Consider the following 18,396-nt stretch of genomic DNA (forward strand, 5'->3'; position numbering starts at 1 on the left):
AATGCAAAAAAATAAAAAAATAAAAAAAAACTTTCATTATTTGTCGCAAATATATATATATAAATCTGAAAAGTTTTTTTTTATTTCCAAAAAATATATATATCTTTATTTGTTGCAAAGAGTATTTGTCTTGCCAAGAAAATTCAAAGTAAAATTCCAAAAAAGATATGTCTTGCAAAAAATAATATAAATATCTTTATTTTCCATTGTTGATAAAACAAAAATAATAAAAATGTTTTTTTTATAAAAAAAAAATCCGAAAATATTTTGATACTTCTTTCAAAATTGAAAAGAAAATTCAAAATTCAAAAAATATTTTTTAGAAGCATTTCTTTTATCAAAAGTAAAATTCCAAAAATATTTTCTTTTTTTTTCTTTAGAATAAGAAAAAAAAACAAATGGAAATTCAAAAAAAAAAAACTTCCTTTTACTTTTGAAATTCTCAAAGTTCAAATCAAAAGAAAAGGAATTTTTACAAGTCTTTCTTTCAAAAAGAAATCAATCAAAAATATATATATATACTTCCTTTCTTCTTTTGAAGCAGTTCTTTCACAGTTCCAATTAAAAAAAAAATATATTAGTTCATTTACTTATTCGCGAGGCCCGAACTACGCGGGTTTGATTCTCACCGGATGTGAGATACGTAGGCAACCCTCATCGGGTCCAACCCCCTTTTTTGCTAAAATAGTCAAAAACCAAAAAAATAAATAAAAAACGTGTCAAAATTTTTTATTTTGTCATAAATAAGTCTAGTGGTGTCCAACCTTCCCTTTTGCTAAAATAGCCAAAAAAAAAAACATGTCAAAATTTTAATTTTGTCATAGAGAAGTCAGGTGACGCTGTTTTATGAAGACATAGCCGAATGTTCCCGAAAGGGACGCCGGGAGGCTGACTTTGCATAAACAGCCACCTTTGGGTCATTTTTAAGATTTTGACCAGTTGACCCACACAGCCTTAAAAATCTTCGTCCCCGAGGCGTTGAAAGGCCGTGTTTGCAATATTGACTTTTCTAATTCGAAAAATGATAAAAAGAGTCATAAATAAGTCGGGTGATGCTGTTTTGTCAAAAATAGCCGAATGTTCCCGAGAGGGACGCCGGAAGGCTGACTTTGCATAAACAGCCACTTTTTTTGGGTCCTGTTTAGGATTTTGGTCTAAGTTGACCCACACAGCCCTATAAATCTTCGTCCCCGAGGCGCTGAAGGGCCGTGTTTGCAACATCAGGTTTTTAGTATAATTTGAAAAGAAAAAAAAAAGAGTCAGCGGTCAGGTGAATACCGTTTGGATTTTTTTTAGTCAAAATAACCCGAGCCAACTTCGGCCGCGTCTTGAACCGTTCTTGCCGAAATAACCTTAGAGTATCTGTCAGTTGTCGAAAGGTTATTTTCGTAAAAGAATGGACAAGTGTGTAAAGTGTCATAAAATAATCCTCCCCGGCCTCAAATTCATGTGAAAGTTGGAAGGGGCCACATTTGCAAAAATAACCGTTTGGTTGCATTTGTCAAACGGGGAAAGAAATTGGCCATTTGTAAATCTTTTAATTAGAATATGTGGGTTGTTTGATTTTCCAGCTTGTAGGTCATCTTCAAACCTTTGAAACTCAGTTTGTTTTAACATGAAAATTGAAAAAAAAATGTTTAGCATTGTTTATCTTTTATTGGGTCCGAACTACGCTCGGTCTGATTCATGCGGGGTCATGATACGTAGGCAATCTCCATAAGATTCGACCACCACCAAAATAAAAAAAATATAAAAAAAATATAATAATAAATAAATAAAAGAGAGTGTGGAAGATTTTCAGGGGGGCACAATTGTCTAACTGCTTAGGTACATTGTATCTCTGATACATGATTGTCTGTCCAATGCCCTAACACTAACGTGATGGCTTCCCTTTGATGTGTCCATATATAGAAAGTGGTTGGTTGTGGTAACTCCTCCCTGCAAAGCAAAATCAAAGGACAATGGCTCAGAACCGCAGAACCGAGTGGATCGGTACTGATGACCGACAACAATTGGTCGAACAGAACAACAGGTTGGTAGAAGAAGTGAAAATGCTGAGACAGCATGTGGCAGACATGTATCAGGCATGGATAACGGGAAAAGCACCACCCCCTCCACCGCCAAGCCTCTTGAACTCGGTCATTTCCCAAGCACCCAACACCATAATGGAAGATTCTCCATACTCTCCATCCCAACCCATTTATGGCAGCTTTCCCAGCTATCCGAGTAGCTCCATCACTCTTCAATGTTTCTCCGCTCCCCAACACCACTTCTTTCCCCGTGACCTCAAAAGCCATACCTCACTTCCCAGGTACCCGACTCCACGAAATGCTTACCCACCCATACAAGCCTACCAAAAGCCATCTGGATCAAGTTTCCGGCCCTGTCAACATGCAAGAATGAAGAGGTTGCTGAAACGAGAAAAGGCTCTCACCCCTATCGGGGTATCTTATGCCAGTCTGTTTGAAAGGCTAAGGCATGCTGGCTCGATTGAACCACTCCCCGCATGTACTCCAAATCCACTTGCAAGGAGCTTTGATCCGGCAGCGCGATGCGCCTACCACTCCAATGTCATAGGGCACAACATTGAGAGCTGTCATAGTTGGAGAAGGGAAGTAGAGAAAATGATCCGAGAAGGGCGGGTTGTGATTAATAACAGTGACATGGAGCACTCGAACCCCCTCGAGAACTTGCCGACGGAGGTTGATGAGATTGAAGCTGGTAATGGTCTCGGCAGTATTGATGCAAAGCTCAGTGGCTAAAATGCCAATTTTGATAAAGTGGGAGGACGTTTCGTTCCTTGGTCAGCAAGAGAGAAGCTTGTGGTGGCTCATTTTGTTGTCATTTCTGTTGTTCGGATTATTAGGGTTATAAGTCGGATGTTGTCTTGTCCAGTTTGTTTTAGGATTTTGTTCTGAATTGTTTTGTTTATTTTGTTATTTAAACCATTTCACCGGTAGTCTAATACAAAATCCGGTCTTTTATTATTTCCAGTCATCTTTTTGTTTAGTCCTTTTATCATTTTTGTTCAATGCCGATTCTAGGGACATGACATGCGCACCCAGTTTGGGCCTAGTCTTAAAAGTTAATCATAAAACCCTGAGAAGGTGATCAAAGCATTTAAAGGAAATAAGAACGGTTTGAGATTATTTGGAGCCCGAGTCATGTGGAACTGGGGCAAACACAAAGAAAACCGTTAAATAAAGATTCGCCTAAATTGGCATGAGGGTCGTTCATAATAAAAGAGAATGAGAGTGTCGCCCAACGGTGCTTTAGAAGTGACAAATGAACAAACATATGTTTAACATAATTGTCAAGCCCAGCACCGTCGGAAGAGACTATAAATCTATTGTTTGTTGTGTTGTTTGCATTTGGCATGTTTTGAAGACTGGAATGACGAAGGCATTTTGTTCTGCTACCTAAACACTTTATCCTTCGTTACCCCTTTTTGAGCCTTACTTATTTTTCTTTCATACCCCTCGTTCGGAATCAGTAAAAACGACTAGAAAACGCGAGCATGTCATGAAAACATGAAAAAAAAAAAGAAAACAACAAAACGAAAAAGAAAAGAAAAGAAAAATGGTAACCAAAAAAAAAAAAAAAAAGAAAGTCAAATGAAAAAAGAGGAATTGGGAACTACGTTTGACCTGATTCCTCAAAGAGGATACGTAGGCGCTTCACAGCTCGGTCATATGGTGCATAGTGTGCATAATGTGCATGGTATGCATGGTGTAATAAATTAAAAAAAAATTAATAAATAATCCCCAAGCAAGAAACTGGGGCAAGGGTTGCGCTTGTGGTAAGCAAAATTGGTTCCGAATGTTGTAATTTTAAACCTCCAATTTATTTTGTTTGAGCCTTTAATACCCTTTCTTTCTAAGCTTATCCAAAAAAAACCACATTACGGTCCAAAGAAAGACCTTCTGATCAGTCTGCAAAAGATGCCAAGTCAGACAAATGAGAGTCTTACCGGCGAACATAACACTCTGTTCCACAACAGAAAGGACTCTAATCTCCAGCAGAGAGAGTCATACCGGCAACACTCCAAATCCCCAGCGGAAAAGTGATACAAATGAGAGAGTCTTATCGGTGAAAATCTTCACGGACACCATAAGGCGATGAAAGCTGAGAGAAAAACCAAAATGAGAGAGGCTTGATAGTGAAAACCCTTCGGGCACTACAAGTCGAATAAGATTAGGAACCATATGGGGAATTGCCAATTGAAGGTCTTGAAAGATGATTGACAACAAAGGATAGGCCACATGTGCATGTCATGACCATTAGAGTCGGTGTTTTCGTTTGATAGGTTTTTATTTATAGTTTCTTTTGTAAAAGAGTCATCGTTTCCTTTGTCTTTTATTTTGTTTCTTTTGTCTTTCTCCTTTCATAGAAAAACTCCCCAATAGAGTCTGTCTGGTCATAATAAGTGTGAATTGACTTCAAAATATGTCATCAGCTTCCCAATTATACAAAATGAGATCTGACTAGTGCATCCAAATGGTGTAGTCAGCGAGGAACAAGCGCGAGGCCAGTGTCAAGAAAATATCCCCAGCAAAAGGGAATAGACAAAAGGATTGACGAGTGTCAAAAGGGATATCCTTGCCAAAACCAAAGTTATAAACCTCAAGGCCAAAGCCCGTGGGCAAATCAAGGAGAGCAATGAGCATGATTTGGGAAATTCATACTAGGACTAAAAGGTCGGGGAAATGCCAGCTTCCGAGCTATGTCACAAAAGAAGACGGATATCCCCAGTAGGAAGGGACTATCCCCAGCACATAATATCATCCCCAACAAGCTGTGGAACGCAGAGCAAGGAAAGGAGAAAGGGAAAAGCCATCCCAGTAGGGGTATCACAACCAACCACTATGTTTTAAACTAACAAATTTTGTTTAATTTGAAACAGGTAAAGGAAATGGCATTGATGCCAGAAATGCATGCCGCAAGGGATATTATCAAACTGGGGCAGAAAATTTTCCTTCTGCTTAGAAAATTTTCTGGAAGTCAGGTACCCATGCGGGAAAGAATAAAGATAACGCCAGTCTCAAGGGAAGTGGTCTTAGAACCAGTGTTGCCCCCAACATAATAAGTTCTATGGAGGAAGTTGTTCCCCAGCAAAGGGATGAAACTTGAGCTCAGTGAAGCACTAGTTCTGAAAGAATCAGAATCCCCCAACAGTGTTATCCTCGACAGCGTTATCCCCAACTGATAACATTTTACCCCCCAACAGGTAAGTAAATAATTCCCCAACAGTGTTATCCCCAGCAAGTATTCGAGGTAAGACATTTTCAAGTCATAAGGATATTTTGGGTTCATCCGCCCTCGAACAGGATATTTTGGGTTCATCCGCCCTCGAATAGGATATTTTGGGTTCATCCGCCCTCGAACAGGATATTTTGGGTTCATCCGCCCTCGAACAGGATATTTTGGGTTCATCCGCCCTCGAACAGGATATTTTGGGTTCATCCGCCCTCGAATAGGATATTTTGGGTTCATCCGCCCTCAAATAGGATATTTTGGGTTCATCCGCCCTCGAATAGGATATTTTGGGTTCATCCGCCCTCGAATAGGATTTTATTTTCAAAGTTGTTGTTGAAGCCAGGCGCCCACCTGAATAACGAAAGGAATACTTTTCTTGTCTGTCCATTGCATATTTTAGGCGCCCACCTGTATAACAAGGGAATACATTCCACGCCTTTACCCATAGGAGACGCATTTCCTCCTAAGTTTAGTTTACCCATAGGAGACGCATTTCCTCCTAAGTTTAGTTTACCCATAGGAGACGCATTTCCTCCTAAGTTTAGTTTACCCATAGGAGACGCATTTCCTCCTAAGTTTAGTTTACCCATAGGAGACGCATTTCCTCCTAAGTTTAGTTTACCCATAGGAGACGCATTTCCTCCTAAGTTTAGTTTACCCATAGGAGACGCATTTCCTCCTAAATTTACTTTTACCCACAGGAGACGCATTTCCTCCTAAGTTTAGTTTTACCCACAGGAGACGCATTTCCTCCTAAGTTTAGTTTTACCCACAGGAGACACATTTCCTCCTAAGTTTAGTTTTACCCATAAGAGACGCATTTCCTCCTAAGTTTAGTTTTACCCATAGGAGACGCATTTCCTCCTAAGTTTAGTTTTACCCATAGGAGACGCATTTCCTCCTAAGTTTAGTTTACCCATAGGAGACGCATTTCCTCCTAAGTTTAGTTTTCCCATAGGAGACGTATTTCCTCCTAAATTTACTTTTACCCATAGGAGACGCATTTCCTCCTAAGTTTAGTTTACCCATAGGAGACGCATTTCCTCCTAAGTTAGCATTGAAGTTGGGAGCCCGCCCATATAATAGAGGCATACATTTCTGTCCTTTTACTTTCAGTTCTAGGTCGCCCACCAGTAAAATGCGGGAATACATTTCAGTTCTAGGTCGCCCACCAGTAAAATGCGGGAATACTTTCTGTTCTAGGTCGCCCACCAGTAAAATGCGGGAATACATTTCAGTTCTAGGTCGCCCACCAGTAAAATGCGGGAATACATTTCAGTTCTAGGTCGCCCACCAGTATAATGCGGGAATACATTTCAGTTCTAGGTCGCCCACCAGTAAAATGCGGGAATACTTTCTGTTCTAGGTCGCCCACCAGTAAAATGCGGGAATACATTTCAGTTCTAGGTCGCCCACCAGTAAAATGCGGGAATACATTTCAGTTCTAGGTCGCCCACCAGTAGAATGCGGGAATACATTTCAGTTCTAGGTCGCCCACCAGTAAAATGCGGGAATACATTTCAGTTCTAGGTCGCCCACCAGTAAAATGCGGGAATACATTTCAGTTCTAGGTCGCCCACCAGTAGAATGCGGGAATACATTTCAGTTCTAGGTCGCCCACCAGTAAAATGCGGGAATACTTTCTGTTCTAGGTCGCCCACCAGTAAAATGCGGGAATACATTTCAGTTCTAGGTCGCCCACCAGTAAAATGCGGGAATACATTTCAGTTCTAGGTCGCCCACCAGTAGAATGCGGGAATACATTTCAGTTCTAGGTCGCCCACCAGTAGAATGCGGGATTTTACTTTCAGTTCTAGGTCGCCCACCAGTAAAATGCGGGAATACATTTCAGTTCTAGGTCGCCCACCAGTAAAATGCGGGAATACATTTCAGTTCTAGGTCGCCCACCAGTAGAATGCGGGAATACATTTCAGTTCTAGGTCGCCCACCAGTAAAATGCGGGAATACATTTCAGTTCTAGGTCGCCCACCAGTAAAATGCGGGAATACTTTCTGTTCTAGGTCGCCCACCAGTAAAATGCGGGAATACATTTCAGTTCTAGGTCGCCCACCAGTAGAATGCGGGAATACTTTTCAGTTCTAGGTCGCCCACCAGTAAAATGCGGGAATACTTTCTGTTCTAGGTCGCCCACCAGTAAAATGCGGGAATACATTTCAGTTCTAGGTCGCCCACCAGTAGAATGCGGGAATATTTTTCTGTTCTAGGTCGCCCACCAGTAAAATGCGGGAATACATTTCAGTTCTAGGTCGCCCACCAGTAAAATGCGGGAATACATTTCAGTTCTAGGTCGCCCACCAGTAAAATGCGGGAATACATTTCAGTTCTAGGTCGCCCACCAGTAGAATGCGGGAATACTTTTAAGTTCTAGGTCGCCCACCAGTATAATGCGGGAATACATTTCAGTTCTAGGTCGCCCACCAGTAAAATGCGGGAATACTTTCTGTTCTAGGTCGCCCACCAGTAAAATGCGGGAATACATTTCAGTTCTAGGTCGCCCACCAGTAAAATGCGGGAATACTTTCTGTTCTAGGTCGCCCACCAGTAAAATGCGGGAATACATTTCAGTTCTAGGTCGTCCACCAGTATAATGCGGGCATACATTTCATAATTTTGCATTGAAGCAACTTTTTAGTCTTGTATTACAGAGTTTGGAATCAGTAACCCCACCAGAAGGCGGAAGGTTACAACAGGAATCCCCAGCAGTAAACAATAAAATCCCCAGCACCGGGAAGCAGAAGGTTGCAACAAGAGGTCTCAGCATAAACTCAAGTCCATGTGTCAAAAGGAAGAAAAGCATCGGAAGAAAAGCACCGGAGGAAACACAAGCCGACGAGAAAGCAAGGCAACAAGAACAAATTTTAGTCTAGCCTAGCTTCTTGTTTTCTTTTAAGCACGGTGTAACAAGGAGATCGGTAAGCAGTAGTAATAGCATGCAACAACAGTAACAGTGCAGTCCAACGGTAGTCCCAGCTACCAAAGTTTTCCGAACTACATTGACCTGATTCCTATTTAGCCCAGGATATGTAGGAAACCTTTGAAGCAAAGGTTCGGTCAAATCTTTTTCAAAAAATGCTTCAACGGAGTACTCGAATGGGCAAAAAATCGCTCGCTTTATCTTTGCACGAAAACCCTTCGTGTCTTCGGGCAAAGAGGGGCAGCTGTAAGCACGTGATTTTTGCCCTATATGAGAATTACTCCCAAAAAATTCAAAAATAAAATGATTTTTCTTTGGTGTGCAATTTTGTGATATTTTGTGATATTTTGAAGAATTATTTGTATTTGTCTGTGCGTGTTTATTCGCTAAATTAATAAAAAATACAAAAATATGTCGCATTTTGCATGTAGTATTTAATTCTACAATTGTTAGTAATTAAAATTGTTTTACAAAAATTAAAAATTACAAAAATAGGCATCGTTTGCATTTTTAGCATTTAATGTCCAAATATACAATTTTATGCTTAATTAATACTTAATTGTGCGTTAATTGTTATTGGGAGTTAATTTGCGCTTTTATAACTTAATTTAGTTCTTAATAATAGTTTAAGTATTTTTATAATTTAGTTTTAGAAAAAATAAAAGAAGAAAAGAGAGCGAAAATATAAAGAAAGTCGGAATTAGGCCTCTTCTTCAATTTCAAGACATAGGCCCAAAAAATGGCCCAATCTTCCCTACGACCCAGTCCATTTCGAACTGGGTCGACCCAGTCCATAACCCAAAAGACCCAATACCCCTATCTTGCATTTCAAAGACACAAAACAAAACAAAAAAAAAAAACAAAAACCCTAAAAATGACCTAAGTCATCCGCCCCCTATCATTCTTCTTCTTCTTTCTTCTTCTTCTTCCTTAAGCAGGACCCCATCCATGGATACCCGTACCAGCCTCCTCCTAGCATCGTCCCCAACTGCGACCATGTTGCCCCCAGTTCCACCATAACACCCCGCGGCCATTGCTTCGTCATCTTCGTCGCCAAGCTCAAGCTTGAGCTCCCATGACGATTTTCCTTCCACACGACCAGCTTCGTCCCCAACTGCTTCCTGCTGCCTCTGCGTCGAACGGTAGCTCCAAACCAAAAGCCAAGCAGTTTGCTTCATCTTCTTCATCTTCGTCGAGCTCGAACTCGAGCTCACATGGCTGCCTCACCACTGTCCCGCGTCACTGCTGCTGCGTTTCTCTCTTCATTGATGCAGTGCTGCTGCTTCATTTCATCTTCTTCAGCAGCCCAACTCGATCATCGTTTTCGCGAACACCCTCAAAACCCTAGCTGCAGTCACTTCCGTAGGTGCTTGCTTCACTGCTAGTTCAATTCCAAACCATGGTGGACGTTGAAGGTGAGAAGCTAGAGGTCGTCAAAACAGTCCATACATATTTCATTTCGATCCGGTTAGTAGATTTTGAGTTTTGTCCGTATTTCGTTTTGATATTTTTCGAATCTAAAATCGGCAAATGTTTGTTTTGTTTATCGTTTGAATTAATTTTAGTTCATGTTCATGTGTTGTTTGTTAAAATTAATTTTCAGATTTCAAAATAGAAGTTTAATTAATTGTTTTCATATTCATTTCATGTTTGTATTATTGTTTAAGTGAATATTTGTTAGTTTGATGTTTGTTAGATACAAATTGAAAGTTAATTAAATATTTCTTCAATTTGTTTCATGTGTTTATGTATTGTTAGAAATTGTTAATATTGTTAAGTTCAAGTTTAAGTTCATAATTGTTTCTTCGTCGATCTTGTTATTTGTTTAAAGAATTTAGTTGTATTAAAGGAATATATTGTTTTAATCGTTTAATCCGTCATGTTTGTTGTCTTAAAATAGATTCATTCATGTTCATACTTTGTTTGGATGATCTTGAATCCGAATTTTGTATAGTTTGATTTCTTGTTTACCATTTATGATTATTGCTTGAATTGTTCTCATAATCTTGTTTTAAGTTTAATATAAGAATTGTTTGTTGTAATGTTGTTAGAGTTGATTTTAAGTTCAATATGATTGAATTTAGAAATCTTCATACTTTGATTGTTGTTGTTGTTGAATCCGAAAATAGGATTGTTTGTTGCTAAAATATTGTTCAATCAAATTTTAGTTGTTCTTTGTTGTTCAATTCGTGTTCATGTGATTTGTTGTTGAAATGTTGTTAAAATCGTGTTCATGTGATATTGTTGTTATGATGTTCATCCATGTTCATATTGTTGTTTGAACATTGTTAGAAATTGATCATATTGTCTATATTTTGGTTAAGTTTGATTAATTGATGTGTTATAGCTGATGGGTAGTTTGGTAAATTTGTAGTACGTTTAGGGGTAGTTTGGTAATTTCAGTAAGGTCGGAAGGGGTAGTTTAGGAATTGTACATTTTGAAATTGTTTATTTGAAGCATGGGGGACAAAATGAAATGGGGTGGGTTGTGATATGATTATTTAATATAAAGGGGGGACAAGATTTAAATTAAAGGGGAATCTTGCATTATTTTAAATAAAGCATGGGGGACAAAATATAATGGGGTGGTGTGATATGTTTATTTAATGTAATGGGGATGAGTGGAAAGATAATGGGTTGGGTAGAGAAAAAGTATTGATTTAATTGATTAAAAGGTTTATGAGATGTGTTATATATGTGAAGTCTTGAAGAAAAAAGAACAAGAATACAGATAGAGAAAAACACACAGAGACAGATACTGAACATTTATTCCGAAAAAAAAAACATTGAAACTCTCAAGAAAAGAAAAAACATACAAAGAAAAAAAAAATTTGAAAATTAGAAGAGAAAGTAGTACACACCTGAGAAATATTCTGGTATACAGGTGTAGAAATTAAGGGTTGAAGATTAACTAGCCTTTCAAAAATCTGAAAATTTCCTTTGGTTTCTGTCCATTATTTTCGGCATTCCTGGATTTTATTTTGAATTTTTCAAAGCTGTCACTGGGATTTTCGTTGACTGGTTATTGCTGGTTATTGTTGCTGTTGCTGTGTTACGTATTACGTTGCTGACTTTCTTCTTCTTATATTGACAATATCAGGTACACAACTGTAATTTTGGCATTTTGTAAGCTGAAATGAAGAATGGAGTGTTAAATTTTTAATTTAGTTTAATTTAATTTTTGTATTGTATTTAGGTTATTCATGTATTATTATTCTGTAAATCACTGTCATCGGCATAACTAGGCATATTATAGCGACATATTAAATAACGCCTTTACCAGATTATTAGGAAATATATTTAAGCCTGATTATTAATTAAAACTGTTTAATAAAAAAAAATAGAAGAAATAACGTAAAAATGGCGTTATTGAATCAGTTTGGCAAAAATTAACTAAGTTCCTTATTCAGAAGGTTTTTCGTCAACGATAAGTTAATCCGAATCATGTAGTCAATTTCAGTTATAACATGAATTAATTTGCAAACAAGTATTAGGACATGATGAATTAAAACAAAGTTAGTTAATGTTAAATTGTTTAAATTTTTAGAAATATGATTTAGTACTCAAGTTTTTATTTTTATTTCTTTCAATTTTCAGTATTTGTAAATAATTAGTTTCAATAAGCTTAAGTCTTACTAATAATTTGAATTTTAATCCAACTATGGGATAATTAGTTTTTTTTTATTTTTATTTTTTACTTTTCGATAATTCCATGTTGTATCTATGATTATAATTTTATTACTTTCTGCTAATATTTGTTTTTCTCTTCTATTTAATATGTCATTTTCAAGAATGTAGATATTGATTTTATATTTATAAAAAACTTAGTAATAATAAAAAGGTAGTCATTAAAGGATATTATTAAAGGATTTCGCTAAAAATAAATAGATGTAAATAATACGAATGTATAGGATTCTCCAATCTCATTTATTTATTTAATTATTAAAAAAAAATTACTTAGAATTTGGGATGGATTGTTTAGTGAATTTCACTTCCTTCCCCAAAGATAATGACGCGTTAGACTCTTTAGGCGCGATTTAATTAATTTTACCTTCTTAAACTCGGATGCGCATTTCATGCGACCCAAATCTAAATCCTAAAACATCAAATAAAATATGTTTCGTATTGTGGGTGCATTTCATGTGACACAATCCAAAGATATGTTTTAAGCGATGTTCACATTCCTAAAAAATAATAATTATAATAATAAAGCGGTAAAAGATAAAATTTGCACATGGTTCATAATTGTATTAAAAATCAGATAAATAAGCCGAATATAACAGTTGAGCGACCGTGCTAGAACCACGGAACTCGGGAATGCCTAACACCTTCTCCCGGGTTAACAGAATTCCTTATCCAGATTTCTGGTACGCAGACTGTAATATAGAGTCATTCTTTTCCTCGATTCGGGATTAAAATTGGTGACTTGGGACACCCTAAATCTCCCAAGTGGCGACTCTGAAATAATTAAACCAATCCCGTTTCGACTGTCCTTTAATTGGAAAAAACTCCCTTCGCACCTCGCGGTGCCGGAAAAAGGAGGTGTGACACTAGGGTGTTGAGGTGAAGGTCATCGGCGTTCATGCCGCCGGGATTAACGGCGAGGGATAATGGGGCGGCTAGGGTTTCGTGGGGAAGGAGATGAGACGAAAGCTGGGGTATTGGATAGGGGGCAGGGTATGGTCGGAAGGTTATATATGGGATGGGTGGGTTGATCTCAGCCGTTGGATGAGACGAGATGGAAGGCCCAGATCTTTCATCTGATGGGGAAACGGTGTCGTTTCCCATGCCAGGGTTTGGGTTTGTTTGGGTAAGATGGGTCGGGTTAGTTAGTGAGTTATGGGGAAGTAATCTTGGTCGTTGATTATTCTGAGATCAACGGCCCAGATCAAGCATGATCCAAACGACGTCGTTTGAGATACTCCTGGGGCTGGACTGATCTGGACCGGACGATTTGGGTTTGGGCTCGTTGTTTTGCTTTGGGCCTGGACCAATCCGAAAAAAAAATCCTTCTTCTTTTATTTTTTATCCTAATTAATTTTATTTTTTTTTAAAAAAAAAACACAAAAACCTAATTAATAAAATTAAACACCAATAATTGAAACTTAATGTAATTATCACACACATATAAAAGTGTTTAAAATCAAACAAGGCAACAATCAGGACAAAAATGCATATTTCGTGATTTTTCATTTAATAACCGGATTACGGTTCAACTGCACATGACACACACATTTTTTTTTGTATTTTATTTTAAAAATGGAAAAAATCGTAGATGATTAATCAAAATGCCACGTGAAAAATCCAAAAATTGTACAGCAAGACTGATTGCTATTATTTTTGTTTCTTTTGGAGTGATTGTCGCGTAGAACAAAAATCACGTGCTCACAACGTGTCACGAAGTTTGAGAGAAATTGGCTAATCTTTAAATACATTGTAAACTTTGAATATATTTTAAAGGCAGAATAGCTTAAATGAAACTTATACTTTAGCCATTTTGTCATACCGGTCCCCAAACTTAGATATTTATCAATTGAACACTTACACTCATTCAAACCTTGAATAATAAATGTTTATCCAACGTGGCTGATCTTATGTGTCATATGTGGCTTCAGTGCGTGATTCACATGCTTGTAAGGGGCGTGAAGGTATTTAAAAAAACCCTAACGGTAATAATGTGGCCTATTTAATAGTCATCTTCTTCTTTCAACCTTATTCTCCGTCGTTGAACATTATAGAAGTTGATTTCTATCCAAATTTTATGCCTTCTTCTTTCTTTGTTATCTTCAACAGTGAAAAATCAATTTTTTTTCCTAGGATTCTTCATTGCCCATCAATTTTTGCCATCTCCTTTTCTTTTGAAAGTCGATTTTTTTCTTCTTCTCCGGCAAGAAATAAGCTACTGCCGTCTCTTCTCCTTTAGTAATGAAGAAGAAACCTTTGTGTTATTATGGACTTGCTGTAAATCTTAAAATGTCACGAACACCCACCAATCCTAGAAGAAGGTTCCTAGGCTGCCGAAGATATGAGATTGGTGAAGGTTGTGGCTTTTTCAGATGGGTTGATCCTACGATTGAGGAAGAACACTACAAGACTCTTCTTTTGGCTCTTATTAAGAAGAGTGATTGATGCCATTGTCAGAGAAGACACAGAAGGTCGAAGTTCAGAGTTGCTGCTATTATAGTTGTGGTTGTAATTGTTCTAATGTTAGCTCTTATGTTATGTGTTTAGGATTGATAGTATACTTTCTTATTTACTGGGTTTAGGCTCCATATTTTGTATCGATGTAAAATTTTATTCATGGAATATATTGACAAAGGTTCCATTACAGCAACAAGTACAGGAACTACACATATCATGGCATGTTATAGGCAGTTAATAAAACATCCAAAGTAAGGAAGTTGATTTACAAAATATTGTATGCGATAGACATTCAACAAAAACACACATAATGAAGTAGCTTTACAAAATATTGTCTACCACAGACAGTCAACCAAAACATCCATGATTAAGTCTTCTAATATCTAAATATCAGTTGAGCACTTCAATTAATGTTTGTTGTAGCTTGATTGCTTGGTGTGGATTATGTAAATGGTGTGGCTTGAGTGGTTGTAGCAGAGTTTGCCCTTTTGTAACTCTGTTCTTGCAGCTGTCTTTGTGTAACTGCAGATCGGCCATTCCACTTTAATCCAGGGGATTGGAACCTAAGTTCAATGTTGGTAGGGGCATAACTTATGAGTGTGAAAGATTGTGTACCACTCTGTCAGTAGTTCCAGACTGCACAAGGATAAAAGGTTGTGAGTGAGGAATTATCTAGTAAACCATATATGTTGATTATGTAATTAAGTAGAAGTATTTACCCTATGTATCATAGTGCCACTTGAATCAAATAGCACACCATATCCTGCTGCGTTTGGTCTGTTATACCCTGCATTTGCACCACATCTTCTAGGCTCACTGGTCTTTCTTTTTGGACATCTAGCAACATTAGTTGATTGTTGTGTGCTTGGATCAGTGATTGGTGCAGTGAAGGTGCCACTTTTCATAGTTGAAGGTGCTGTTGCTACTGATGCGCGTTCACTAGTTCCAGCCCTCCAACCTGTTGCTGTTGTTGATAAAGCATTTTCAGCAGTTTCACCTCCAACTGAACTAGTTCCAACCCTTACCCCTTGGTTTCTCTGCATACACATAATAAAACAAACACTAGTAATTGAATTCATATGATAATGAGCACAAAGAATATTAATACTTACTGCTGATGAACATCCTTTCTTGTTATGTCCAAGAGTCTTGCACAAAGAATATCTCATTTGTCTCCCTATCCTTGTATCCTTCCCAAACTTCTTCTTTGGTTCATCAACAGCTTTTCTCCTTTTTTTTTCTTTGGCCTTCCTGCCATTGCAGTTATAACATGTGGTTTAATAGCTGGCAGTGTGTTTTTTGGCCACAAATTCATACTAGTTAAAGGTTGAATGAATCTGATGTATGCCTTAAGGTAGATGTCCTTCCTATACCAGTGGTCAACATATGGCTCAACCTCATAGTTCTTATAATGCAGTGCTTTAATTGCATGTGCACATGGAATTTCTTTGAGTTGCTATGATCTACAAGTACAGGAACACCCCCTAAAGCCAACAATATGTTTATATGGCCCATCCTGGATCTCATACCCTGTTTCACCATTAAATTTGACTTCACATTTGGCTGCCCTTTGAGCATTCTCTCCAAGTATTTTCATAGCCATGGGTGATATATCGCCTACCCATTTTCCAGAAAACTTTCTCATGCTATTCATTCTCTTCATACACTTGATTTTAGTTTCATCTAACATAGTAATGATAGATTTGTGCCTAGCTGCCAATATCCAACTATTTGATGTATCACACATATTGTTCTCCACTGCATCACACTTACTATGTTCTTTAAATTATGCCCTACACCATATCTCCTTGCTGTATTTTAGTAATTCTTGAACAATATCTCCCCCCAACTGGTCCATTTCATCCAACTTCTTGCTAATGTAAACTTCAAATATTTTTCTTGCACACTGCCAGAATTTTTTCCTTCTTTCCTCACCAGGTCAAGTTTGCTTCCAATTAGCCTAGATATGTCTAGCACACCATCTCATCCTAGCATTTAGCAATAACTGAGTTACTGCTAGATGAAGACCTTATAATCAATAATATTATATTGTTATAACTTAAACATAAATGAAAATAATTACACTTTAAAGACAGAGTGTTAGAAACCATACCTCCTGCATATCAGACATGACTGTCAGCCCTTCTCCTTTAGTTTCTGTCAAGTTCAGATCATGCTTGAGACATCTGATAAACCAAGACCATGTATCATTTGATTCCTTTTCAACTACTGCCCAAGTCACAGGGTACATTTGATTATTTGCATCATTGGAAATACAGAAAAGCAGTTCACATTTACATATTCCAATTAGGAATGCACCATCAAAGCCAATTATGTTTTTTGCACCTTTCTAACCATCTAGTTTTTAATGCTTCAAGACATACATAAATGCTCATAAACACCTCCTTGCCAGGTTCTACATTCCTACATGTCCTTATGACTACAGTAGTGCCATGATTAGTAGACTTTAGCATTTCTGCATAATCATGAAGCCTATCAAATTCTTTCTTGTGATCACCCATATTCTCATTCACAACTATCATTTTTGCTCTTCTGCAGGAAGTTTTACTCACATACAGATCAATGCTTTCATAATTAAGGCTTGAATCTGATTAAGCTTAATTTGAGGCTCACTAATTATTCTGTCTTTGTAGTTCTTTGTAATCCATGGTGGGTTACATATCTTGTTCCTTATCTTCTTGTAGTATTTATGGACAGGGTAGTATGTATTCATCCTAAAATTCATGCTGCTACCTTTTATGCTGCCAAGGATATGCCATGGACAACCTTTCTTTGTGCAGTTTGCCCTAACCCTTTCCCTCTCATTAGGTTTCAACTTAAGGTTCACACCTTTTTAATAAGATAGGTATGAAATGCCTGCCTAAACTGTACAACATTCTCGAATATCATATACAGTTCAAATAATATTTTTTTGCAACTTGCGTCAAAGTAGACCTTCTTACTTGGATTCCTAGTTGGTGCATCCCTTGGCCAACAAGTTCTCTTTCATCATCACTACACTCACTACCAGAATCTAAGCTATCAAAATACTGGTCGTCCCCTCCTAGTTTCCCTTCATATAATCCCCTTTTGTTCTTATGCATATCTTCAAAACCAGAATCTATACTAATTGGACCAGATAGTATCTCATTTACATTTACTTAGACATCCTTCTTTAGTTGATTTTAGATTGTCTAATTTCAGCTAAGTCATCTTCCAAATCACTACACTCTTCAATGTTCTCATCTATATCAAATAATGAATCAGACCCTTAAGAATCATCAAAGTCCTCATCAAAATCAGATTCTGAGGTTTGAAGGTGATAGGATGATAATTTATTACCTTCACCTTCATCTGATCCTTCTATCTATTCATTTATATACTCCCCTTACCCTTATCTCTGTCATTTTCAGTCCTATTTATATCATAGTCGGGAGGTGACACATCAACCCTGACATTTAACCCACTGTCATGTCCATGTGTTTGTATAGTGGGGTCTAGTTCAGTTATGTCCTCAACAAGAATAGGATCACTAATTTTATTGACAATACAAACAGTAACAAAGTCACCACCTTTCAATGTATTAAGAAACTTTAACGCATCAGCATCTGTTTTTAAAATGTAATAGCTACCCCTTTTGTTAACTTTGTATCCAAACAAATCAACTTCTAAAAATTTTAAGTCCCTAGCAAACTTGTGAAACAATATAATATGCAGCTCGTCAAGTTAGTCCATTTGCATACTTTAGGTTAGGGTCCGATACAAAATTACCACTGCGATGGATTTGTAGGTTAACGAGGCTTGAAGCCATTTTCTTCTAATACATGCAAAATAACAAAAAAAAATGGTGTTATCAATGACTATTTGTTATCAAAAGTTGCACCTTTATACAACTCCATAAACAAACTGATAAAAAGGACAGATTTTTTAAGTAAAAAAGCTTTCAAGATTCCTTTTCGTTCTCACAATACCTTAAAATATTTAGGAATACTCTAGTGGACCACTAACAAGAAGGAGACCCAACAAACTTCATAAAAAAAAAAGAAGAAGCATAAACCTAAGAT

This window comes from Nicotiana sylvestris, chromosome 1, assembly GCF_000393655.2.
Source record: "Nicotiana sylvestris chromosome 1, ASM39365v2, whole genome shotgun sequence".
Taxonomy (NCBI): Eukaryota; Viridiplantae; Streptophyta; class Magnoliopsida; order Solanales; family Solanaceae; genus Nicotiana; species Nicotiana sylvestris.